This window comes from Pristis pectinata, chromosome 8 (assembly GCF_009764475.1).
Source record: "Pristis pectinata isolate sPriPec2 chromosome 8, sPriPec2.1.pri, whole genome shotgun sequence".
NCBI lineage: Eukaryota > Metazoa > Chordata > Chondrichthyes > Rhinopristiformes > Pristidae > Pristis > Pristis pectinata.
The window spans coordinates 21,076,978-21,087,709 of record NC_067412.1 but is presented as its reverse complement, the minus strand read 5'-3'; positions in this window follow the sequence as shown (position 1 = coordinate 21,087,709).

Here is a 10,732-nt window from a genome sequence, read left to right as displayed (position 1 = left end):
AATGTTTGGAAGAAGAACCTCATTAAATTCACCATGGGCATATAATATATATGCAATTGGTGAAGATCTCCTTCTAGACGTTGGAACATACACACTTATTCATTGGAATGATACCTAACCATTGGAACAACAAAAGAGCAATACATTTCCATAATTTCAAATTACTCCAAAGAGCAGATTAATGATGGGGAAGGAAGATGGCATCCAGGTCAAGGTTAAAGGGATATGAACAACTGTTGGAGAGTTTCACATTAGGAAAACTGATCCTCATGATGTCAAACTTTTACAACTGTAAAATTAATTAAAGCAACAACAATAATGGAAGCTGGATTGAAGATCCAGGAAAGTAAAGGAGCAGCTATGCTTTCATTCCCTATCTGTGGTCTGAAGTAGAATGGGAGGGTGGGTCTTAGTGCTACTTTAGATCATCACCATGGTTCAGCATTGTGTCTGTTTGTGACGTATAATCATGGCATGACCGGCCATCATTGTAAATGCACATTTTAACTATGGGACATAATAGTTGGGCTTCCTTGCAGAAGAGAGGAAAAAACATGATTATTTTACACTCTCATTTTCTCAGATCACTCAAGAGCATTTTGTATCTATCTTATTAACTTTTAAAATGTAGCCACAGTTGTTATGTTAGCAAATGTGTCCAGTAAAATCACATAATACAATAATGAGATAAATTAGGGGTTTTGATGCCATTGGTTGGAAAATGAACATTCGCCATACAGAAGGAAGATCATTAACGGTTCAAAGAGCGCCATACAATTCTCTACCTACATACACAGGCAGAATATTATTTTACTGTCTTATATAAAGTATAGAAATTCATCAGAAAACACTGTCAACATAGATCATGTGCCTGATTCATGTTGTGTTTCTAACAGATAGTGCTACCAACTGAGACAAGCTCACACTTTAAGGATTATAAGATTAAAGTTATGGATCAACCGAAATTTATTGAAGATTATTGGTGGGTAAAATAATTTAAACATTATAAAGGATTAGGCTGAAGCAGTAAGTATATGATAATGGCTGAATAAGCATTAGCCTGCATCGATTCAGAGGGGCAGGTCCTGCTTGACAAATTTCCTCAAACCCTTTGACATTATAAGGACAGTAGACAATTTAGGTATACTATTTTGAGATTTTATACTTTGGATGAGAGATTGTTAATAAAAATAAAATGTAGGCACTTTCTAGGTTGTATATGGAACTAATTTAAAAATATCAGTTGGAGAGACCATTTATGAAAGATGAAATGTTAGTCTGGAATTGTGAATTATAACAGGCTCCACAGCTTAAAACCCTTTGTTTTGCAGGTACATGAATTACATGGATACACGAGAGATTCTGCAGATGCTGAAATCTGGAGCAACACACACAAAATGCTGGAGGAACTCAGCAGGTCAGGCAGCGTCTATGGAGGGGTCAAGACCAAACCGAACCGAAACGTCGATTGTTTATTTCTCTCCATAGATGCTGCCTGACCTGCTGAGTTCCTCCAGCACTTTGTGTGTGTTGCTCTGAATTACATGGATGTATAGGTGTGAAAGCCTGTTAGTTTAAGATGATCCAAAAGTGAGGAGTCTCAAACAATTGAGGGATATCTTTCATCTTTACAGAGTGGATTGATTATTTTTCATTGATGTAAAGGAGAAGACAAAACAGATGAGTTTAAAGCTGAAAGGTGCAAAGTGCTGTATGATGGGAAAAAGGATGAACGTTGAGTATACTACAGAGGATATATAATTATGTCAGAGGCATAGACTTCAGAGACTTCCAATGTCCATACAACATGTAGACTCAGTTTTGAAACAAACAAAATGCTACAACAAACAAACAATATAAATCATACTAAGGCTCAATAAACCTGAGAAGGAGAAATGAGAAACGGAGAACACTCAAAATACTCAGTAGGTCAGCTGTAAATACTTAGTTTTGAGCAGCCAGATTTAACATGATTGTAGAACCACACAATATCATGGAAGGTGTCCTCAGTGTAAAGATGTGACTTTGTCACCAAGAGGACACTGCTATGGTCTCTCCTACCAGTGCTGTCATTGAGTGATGCATCTGCAACAGGTAAACTGGCAAAGGTGTCATCACGTAGGGTTACCCCTTGCATTGGTTCAAACGTTCCTGCTGCAGACCCAGTCTGACAGATAATGTCCTTGAGGTTTCAGTCAGCTCAGTCATTTGGTGCTGCTACCAATATACTCTTGGAGATGGAAGTCACCCAGCCAGGAATATTTTATCCCTTTGCCACTTTCAGGGTTTCTTCCAAGTGTCATAAAACATGGAGGAGCAATGATTCATCAGCTGTGAGAGGACGGTATGTAGTAATGAGAAGGTTTTCCTTAGTTATGTTTGACACATGTAATGCGACTTTGTGGATTCTGCAGTTAATGTTGAGAACTCCCAAGGGATACTCTCTCCAGTACATTTATCATTATATTGCTACCTCTACTGGGTGAACAATATCCTTGCTTGAAGAAATTGTTATCACGGTTTGATCTCCTTTAAGAGCCTTAAAGCCTGAACTGTGCAAAACCTAGACAGTAGCTGCTTCATTCTAGTGCAGAGTAGGTGGCTCCCATGGAGAACAAAGTGAGGGATGGGGGTAGGGAGGCAGGGGAGATGACAGAAAAAGGGAAGGAGTGGGAAATGGAGGTGTAGTGGGTTTGAGTTTCCCTGTAAAGATTCTCCCTGATGGTACCTGGTGATCACAGGTCCCCCCGGAATTCCATGAGAAACATCAGCCATCACATCCACAGTGCAAGGGATCTGTGAACCACATTCGCTGGTTCTTGGGAGCCTCTTTACAAACCCTGTCAGCACCACTTCTTTTTTAATTGGAATGGGAGAAACTATCCTGGATGGGGCAATTGTTTTATTGTGAGTTAATTGTAAATCTTGCAGGTCATGACATTTTGATCCAATTTCTGTCATTAAATAACTAAAATAAGCAATGCACATTGATGATATCATCATGTGCAGGAAATGCAACAGGTAGATGAAACCTATGTCAGGGTGAATAACACACAGAAGTATTTGGTTCACCTTCCCGATGGGCAGAACATTTGATGGAAATGGGCACAATCTCTTCAAACCAGGCAAACTTTGCATCTTTATGAAACAAAAGCAGAAAATACTGGAAAAAGTCAGCAGGTTAGACAGCATCCAAAATCACAGTCACAGACTCAAAATGTTGACTGTGTCTCTTTTTGCAGATGTTGCCTAAACTGCTGAGTTTTCCAACATTTTCTGTCTTTGTTTCAGGTTTCCAGCATCTGTTCTTTTATTGATTTCAATTTGCTTTTTATGAGCAATATATGCATAATAAACAAGCACAAGTGGGACTAGTTCATGAGAATTTAAATCATGCTGGTATTACTACTTTCAGCTTGATATATTTCTTGTTGAATATGTACAGTTTGTAAATCATGGCATCTTGATCCAGTTTCTGCTGTCAAGTAAATAATGTGCACAATGATGACCTCATAGCATGCATAAAATATAATGAGGCACACAAAATGGCATTAGGGTGAATCGGGCCCAGTCTGATTTCCACTGGGTGATATTTCACCATTAAATTTGTGTAAACATTATAAAATACCTTAAGTTGCAAGTTATGCATTTTTGCATTTAAAATAGTGCAAACAAATTTTCTCTAAAAAATTTTCTAGGCTTTAGAACTGTGAAAGCTTAACCATTTAAAAGTGATATAACTTGCTTGTTGTTAACCATTGAAAAGTTTAGGACCATACAATGAATGCCTGGCAGAGAAGATTACCATGGATTTCACAGGATAATAAGATGCAAACAAGCTACATTTCAGAATAGCATTGTTTCATGAATAGTTGACATTATTTCTCTTCCCACCAGAAGCTTTGATTAAATTGCCTTATCTTATTTCTTTAAAGATGGGTTTTCCAAGGAATGAAACCATGAAAATTATAGTGTTTTCTCATTTAGTTTTGACTCCTGGATAAAATATACCTGTACTCAATGTTTTAATGGATTAATAGGATATTCCATAGTGCTGTCCATGGGCAATTGTCCAATTCTAATCTTAAAGTAAGACAGGGTGAACGGGAAAAAAAATAGAACAGTAATGCTGAGACAGCGCAATGTCATAGATACCTCATTATGCAGAACTAAGTGCATGATACATCCTGCTTTTTCCTTTAATTTAAAGTCCAATGGGGTGGAGGGAGGGATGGGGACTGTTGGTAGAGGTCCCGCTTTTATGCCAATTGTCAAAATTAACTTCACAGACATCTTGCTGAATTATCCATAGAAGGAACTGTTCATACAATCTAGAAATATGTATTAACCCTTTCTTCTCTGAAAGATCTTCTAGATCCTGATTAACCACTCTTGAAGATGAATCAAAGAAGAAAATGAAAGCTGTGAGACTGCAGTCAATGCTCCAGGTTCAGTCCTGACCTCCGGTGCTACCTGTGTGGAGTTTTCCTGTTCTCCCTCAGACTGTGCGGTTTCCCCCAGGTACTACAGTATCCTCTCATGTCCCCACAATGTGTGGGTCAGTAGGTTAATTGATTGTTGTAAATTGCCTGTGGTGTAGATAGATGGCAGAAGAATCTGGTGGGTATTTAGTGGGCATGTGAGAGAGAATGAGTTACAAGACAATAAGTGGGGGAATGGGATGTATAGGGTTGCTCTGAGAGTTGGCATGGACTTGATGGGCTGAATAGCCTCCTTCTGTGTCATAAAGAAATATAATAATGAAACTAGAAGCAGCCTTATCACATGTCAAAGAAGAAGCAGAAGAAGCAGTCTTATTTTAGAGGCTTCTGGTTACCTATCTATGAGGGCTTGAAACTTAAAGCAGGAGTACTGCAAACAGGTATACAAAAAAGTTATTTTATTAATTCATGGAACGTGGCCTTCACCAGCTAAGTCATTATTTAGTGCCCATCCTTAATTTCTCTTGAACCGCTGAAGTCTGTGCAGTGAGAGTACTCCCATAATGCTGTTACTGTACGTAGAGTCCTTCAGGATCTTCAACCAGCGAGAATGAAGGAAAGGCAATATATTTCTAGTTGAGAATGGTGTGTGACTTGGAGGGAAAGTTGGAGGTGGTGTTTCAGCATTCATCATTTTCAGTGTTAGAGTCTGTGGGCTTCTGAGGTGCTGTTGAGAAGGCTTTGCAGAGGTGTGGTTGTGGGTCTTGTAGATAATACATACCACAACCATGGTGTGCTGATGGTGGATGAGTAACTATTTAACATAGTGGATCAAGTTTAAAAAGTGAATCAAGCACATTGCTTCATTGTTTCATCCCGGTTGGCGACAAGCTTGATGTTGCTGGAGGTGCCCTCAATGCGGATAAGTGGCGAGAATCCCACCATTCCCCCCAGCACATTCACAGTAACGCAAAAAGACACATTTCACTATGTGTTTCGACGTACATGATGTACATAAATAAATATCTTATCCTATAACTTTGGCATTGCCTTATAGATGGTGCAAAGACTATGGAGGGTCAGGAAATGAGTCACTACCTGCAGAGGTGTAGAAGATGCTCCACACCACATATTTTCATATTAAAACAGTGTTGTTGGTCACCCAATTGATTTCAATAAACGCAATTTATGAAGTCAATTAATGGGTGAGAACTTCAAAGGTGAGGTTCAAAGAAATGTGCTGTCAACTTTTCCTGTATAACTCCATGCTGAAATGAAATTGTTAGTTTCAGCTTAGCATTCCCTTTTGAAGTTCTCGCAGCTGTTACAATGCAACACAATCAGCGCTTAAAGGAACATCTCGCTACACAAAGATCATTCTTCCAGCTTTGGAGAAGTGTTACCAATGAAAGAATGGATAGGAGGAAGGGTAGATGGGAGAGTGCAGCCAGGGGGCGGGGGTGGGTGGGGGGGGGTGCGGGATAGAGGAATGTGGGTGGGTTGGTGGAGAACAATGCTTACAAAGGACCAGAGAGACTCTTCAGAGCCACATTCGGCTTCTCCAAGCAGAAGGTTGACAGCGAGGTCTTTAAGGATACAAGTGCAGTCTCTGAATGCCTGCACTTTGGGGAAAGCCTACATTGCAGGCAACTTCAAATGCCTGTCTGCCTGTTTGGCTGGACAGAAGAAAATGTTAATGAAGTCTCCTCTCCTTGTGTATAGAGGTTGGGTGACCTTGGCAGTACAACAGAGAACAACAATCTGGGAGATGTGGCAGAAATCAGCAACAGCAGCTTGGAATGTTTCCAAGACGCAGAAAATGAGAGTAACTGTGACCATGACCTCCATGTGCAAGGCAGATAAGGCATTTGAAGTCACAGGTCTCAGTGAGAACTATGATGTCATTTGAATGTTAGCCTTTTAAATAGCACAGTTTCAAGGGAAATGGGGTTAGTAAAACCTGTTTTTCTCTGTGAGTGAATAAAATCTTTTATTTTTGAGACCAGTGAAATTTAAAATCACAACAGATAGATTTTGCTGTTGTGATTTTGGGGATATTAACTCCAAAAAAAAATTAGGACAAAAATCCAGTCAAAAAATGAGGAGACAAATTTCCTGATGGATAATAATGAACCCAAAACTATGCACAAAATTACTCTACTCTGGGTTAATCAGTGCCTTTCTTTTCAAGCAAGGTGATGGGACTCAGAAGGCACTGCTCAAATTAACCTTTTCACCAGAAGGTCGTCAAGCTTAAATGCTAACTCTGTTTCTTTATCCACAGCTGTTGCCTGATCTGCTGAGTATTTCCACCCCTCTTCTGTAGTTACAGCACAAGTTACTGTGGGTAAACATTGTGTTCTAATACACTCAAGCAAACTGAAATGATGAAACTTTATTCACACAGAGCTTTTAACCAGTGACAAAGGAGACTTTAGTTTTATCACTAGAAGCATGATTTGATCTAGTGACTGAGAGGCAAAGAATATGAGTTTAATATACTATGTATCTCCAAATTTCCTGTACAATCATTAATAGTTAGGTATCAGTCTACTATTTGTTCCAAACATATAAGTATTGACACAGTAGAACCAGAAGGAATCATTGTCATATGCTTTGCAGATTAATGCACTTGAATTACTGGACTGTATTTCATTCTTAATGATAGTTTTATTTTATCTAAGCTTAATAAAATTGCTATCACAGTAGTCAAAAAGAAACAATGCTGAACCAACAAAACACAAGAGAGAAATTTCTACAGAAAATGTAATAAGTTGTAATATTGGATTTCTCTGTCTTTGCATATGATTTTCAATGAATTTTGCAATGTAGCCTCCAGTCATTTCCTGGATAGATTTCACAGCAGTGCCTGAGTTTGAATTAGTTGTGTTCAGGATGTTGATTGAGGTAATGCATTCAGTGGAACATAGAAAGCAGTTTTCAAAGAAAACAAATATCAAAGAATTATGAAAACAGGAAGGAATGTCTGCTAGGCATACCAAAACATTATTAATTTTTCAGAAAGTCAGAATGTTGGAATGCATTGGAAATATATAGTGCATTTAAATCAAAAGTGGCATAAGTAATATTTTTTAAAGACTTGTTCATACCTCTATGACTTTGCAAGTATAAAAGTCGGAATGATATAACTGAATCACAATTGAATGAAAAAGTTGCATCCTCTCTAAAATGCCCCAAGTAGCTTGCACAACATCTGATGAAGGGTCCTGGACCTGAAACAGTAACTGTTGCTCTTTCCACAAATGCTGCCTGACCTGCTGAGTGTTTCCAATGGATTCGTTTTTACTTCAGATTTCCAGCACCTGCAGTTTTTAGTTTTTGTTTGGACCTCTGACCTGTATGCAAATCACATGCATGTTGTTCGAAGTAACGTCAGAACTTAGACTCAGAAATAGACCAGACTCCATCTTTGATCGTTGTTACTTATTAAAATGTATAGAGATAATTGAATAGCACCAATTAACTGCCAAATGACTTGCACAATATTTGATTCTGATCTTTAACTTAGCAAATCTTCACAAGCTGCATAATAGCTGTGTTAGCAAACAAAATGGAATGTTGTGCTAGATAAAGGGATATGCAGGAAAATAGCAAAAAGCTTAGTTGAAGTAGTAGCTTTTGAGGAGTGATATGATGGAGGCAAGTGAGGTGGGTTTAGGAAGGGTCCTAGCACCTTCACAGTCTTGGATATGTACTCCCACAGGTTTCTGTTCTTGTGCCTCTTCAATATTGTATTTTATATCACCATTCTTTTTTTCCCCATGAATCACTTGCTCAGATTAAACTGCTTTTGCTAAGTGTCTCTCCAAAGCCTATTGTTATCATCCAATAGTGGTCACTGAGTTCTGTGTTATCTGTAAGCTTCAAAATTATGTTTTATATATCTATATGCAGGCCATTAATATACATTACAAAGAGCAGTGGGCTCCACACTGAATCTCAAGAACATTTTCTGAAAAGCTTATCCACCTCGACTCTGTACTTTCCATCCCTTTGCTAATTTCACATCATTTCCTACTACCATGGGTATCAATTTTACTAATAAATCTATTATGTGGGTCCTCTATCAAATATCCTTATATACATTCTAAATCACAAATTCTTATCCACACTTTTGATCATCTCTTCTTGAAAAAAAATCAATCAATGCGGTTTTAATGTGGGCAAATGGAATTAGTATAGATGGGCATAAAGGTTAGCATTATCGTGGTGGACTGTAGGGCCCCTTTCCATGCTGTATAACTCCATGACTCTATGATTCTATGAAGTTGCGTGAAAATGATTTGCCTTTTAGAATCTGGACTGACTTTTAATCATTAACACATATTCATACAAATGTCAATTCATTTTCTTCTGGATTATTATGCCTGCATTTTTTTCTCCATCTACATTAGATTGTAGTATTTACAATTACTGTGTTTATCCTTTTTGTCTTGATTTTTGATTAGCATGGTAACATATGCAATCCTCCAGACCCTCAGATGTCTCTCCCATGTCTGAGGAGGATTGAGAGTGTGACCACAGCATCTGTCATTTCGACTTACTTTGCTGAGAACCAGGCATGCGTCCCAAATGCACCAGGTGAGTTTTATACTTTGAGTGATACCACATTATTCTATTGATATTTTACCTTCTGGTAGCATCATCCTTAGCTAATATAAATGCAAAGTGTTCATTTAATACATTAGCCCCGCCTTGAGCTTCCATTAAGATATCTCCTACCAGGACCATAAAGAACGTCATTCTTTATCTCCTCTTTTATGGTGTATTTCTTATAGAAGACTAATCTATTCAAATATATGTTCTTATTTCCTTCTATCGTTTTCTTCTATGCGTTGTTTATCCACCTTAATTCTCTACAAAATTATGAACCCAAAATTTGCCATAAGCCACCTTTTTATGATTCACATTAATCTCGGGGTAGTCAATTATTCAAAGAGCTCTGGATTTGGTTTGAGCTCTTTCCATTTTACTTTATGAGATTGTCTAGTCTGCATCTGCGCTTTCAATTTCCTTTTGCTTATTTTCAGTTTTCTCTGCTGATCTTTGACTTCAATCCCCCAAAATGAATCTCCCAAAATTAGTACTTCTCCATTTAATTTTTCCTTGTTCTTTTTCATAACTGCTCTAAACTTAATTATGTTGTGATCGGTGTTCCCCAAATTCTCCCTGCCCCATTGTGACATAATCTACCTGCCCTATTTCCTTTCCCAGACCTAAATCCGGTTCTACTTCCTTCCTCATTGGGGAAGAACCATACGAATGAAGAAAGTTTTTTCATACACAATTCAGGAATAACTCCATCACTTTTTCCTTTACACTATAATGTGATGAGCACATTGTCTTGTATGATCAACCTCAGAGAAAACTAAGACAATTCGTGGCCCACAAGCAGTTGACAGGATAAACATACAGACAGAGGACATAGAAGGTTGTCTTGCCAAGCTTCCTTCATTAATCCTTATTGTAAAACTATACATCATCATGGGAAGATGCAGGGAAGCTTACCAACAGATGGTCTTTATAAATATACAGTATTTTTTCATTCATTGTGTTCTGTTGATATCTCACAGTGATGCTTGCAATGAGTTTTAAATGGAACAAGTACTAAGCTCAAAATGTTATTCCACATGAAGTGTTTCCAAATACAATTTTACACACTGATAAAGGTGCTGTGATAGAAATTAGGCAACTGTCATAAACCCCATTCTTACATTGTCCTGTTCAGATACATAAAAGATGTCCGTGCTTGTAGTATTGAGTGAAGCTGCGCTCAACAAAGGTATGACATTCAATCCTTTATAATTGCTAAGGAAGCAATACACATAATGGTGGAGGGTTACCTAGGAGAACTGCATTGCTTGTGTTTTAAGCTTCTTATTTAGACAATCCTTCATTCCTTCACTTTGCACAGACTCACATTGCAACATTTTAACTCTTGCTATTCTTCTTAAAGTGAACTTATGTGTTCAGGGGTTTCTTACTTTAAGCATTGTAAATGTTCCTCTTCAAAACCAGAATGAGGGATTAAAACCCTGGAGACAGGAACTGACATTTAGCAGCCAACCAACCACCAGCATCCCTGGAGGAAATCTAAAGATACCTGCTAATCAAGCTCACAAAATTACACTTCAAAATACAGGAAGTACTAATGGTTTCCAAGAGTAGGTTTCAGCACACCATATTCTTGACTTTGTTTTGTTCCAACCTGATAGTCACCATTCTAAACATCAGTGACTATGCTCGACATATTTATATCCAACTGGCTT